Below are 1,412 nucleotides of genomic sequence, written 5' to 3'. Positions count from 1 at the left end.
TGGGGAGGTTGCTGGGAGTGGAGACAGAGAAGGTTCTCTACATCATTTATCAGCCACAGGCTATCTTCAAGATCCGTGCTGTGACTGGCTGCACCAGCTCCTTGGAGGGTTACAGTGAGGCAGTCATTTCTGTGGCCTTCATCCCCAGGGTACTTGGTGGCAATAGCAAGTTGGTCAAGGGCCTAAGCTGGGAGCCCCTCAGTACATACTCTGAGTGCCACTATGTGGCCAGCAGCTCCAAGGATGGCAGTGTGTGGATCTGGGACACAACCTCAGGCCACTCACTGTGAGCGCATCTTCACGGGCACACCCAGTCAGTCATCTGTCTTTGATGGGGAGAAGGTTTGCTTCTCTACTCTGCCTCACAGGATTGTAACATCAAAGTCTGGAAGGCCCACGATAGTGCTATGCTGGACTCTTCAAGGCCATGGCCATTGGGTGAATACCATGGCGTTCAGCACTGACTATACCCTGTGCACAGGGGCCTTTGAGCCAGCTAAGGCCTCAGTTAATGCCTCAAAGGGTCCTTACAGGAGTAAAAGGAGAGGGCTCTGAGCTGATTGTGTGGGGCCAGTGCCCTAAGAGGGTGGTGTCTGGCTCAGAAAACTTCACCTTATTCCTTGGTCCCCTGCAGAGAACAAGAAGCCCCTTGCACGGATGACTGGACACCAGGCCCTCATCAACCAGGTGCTCTTCTCCCCTGACTCCTGCATGGTCTCCAGCACTTCCTTTGACAAGTTCACCAAGCTGTGGGATGGCAGAACAGGTGGGATGGCTTCCCTGTGTGGTCACGTGGCTTCCGTGCACCAGATAGCATGGTCAGCTGACAGCCAGCTCCTGGTCATTGGCAGCAGTGACAGCACATTGAAGGCTTGGGACATGAGGCCCAGAAGCTGGACACAGACTTGCCAGGCCACAGAGATGAGGTATATGCTATCAACTGGAGTCCAGATAGCCAAAGAGTGGCAAGTGGTGAGGACAAATGCCTTGGGTATGGAGGAGATGAGAAATCTCACAGCTCTCTCTGACCCCCACCTGGACTAGGCCTGTGCCAGCTGCCTGCCCTGACAGAGACCAAAGGCCAGGATGGTGTCCAGGAGAACAAGTGTGGCCTCCTGTCCTTGCACAGACTGCAATGGGGTCCCTCCCCAGAGCAGGAGATCAGAGGTCACAGGAAGTCTCCATGGAGCTCAGTCCTTGGCCATCACTCTGAACCTTCCTGGTACCATAAGGGGTGGCAGGAGGCCAGGCAATGACTAGACTCCTGCTGCTGATCCTGACATCTTTCCCAGATGTCAGCTCTATTCAGGGTCAGACTCCAGATTCTGTGACCAAATAAATAACTTATATTTTAGAAAAAAAAAGTACAAAATACAGGGTAACAGTGGTATAAGGTATGTTTTCATATTGAT

The 1,412-nt window shown here is 52.8% G+C and overlaps 1 pseudogene; it reads left to right on the top strand.

Annotated features, from left to right (window-relative positions):
- The first annotated feature begins 447 nt into the window (after positions 1–447).
- On the top strand, positions 448–1,028 carry LOC139013605 (notchless protein homolog 1 pseudogene; annotated as a pseudogene).
- The last annotated feature ends 384 nt before the right edge of the window (positions 1,029–1,412 follow it).

Source organism: Myotis yumanensis, unplaced genomic scaffold (assembly GCF_028538775.1).
Source record: "Myotis yumanensis isolate MYYU_CA2020_CCGP unplaced genomic scaffold, mMyoYum1.0.hap1 SCAF_1, whole genome shotgun sequence".
NCBI lineage: Eukaryota > Metazoa > Chordata > Mammalia > Chiroptera > Vespertilionidae > Myotis > Myotis yumanensis.
This window is presented reverse-complemented; position numbering and strand designations above follow the sequence as displayed.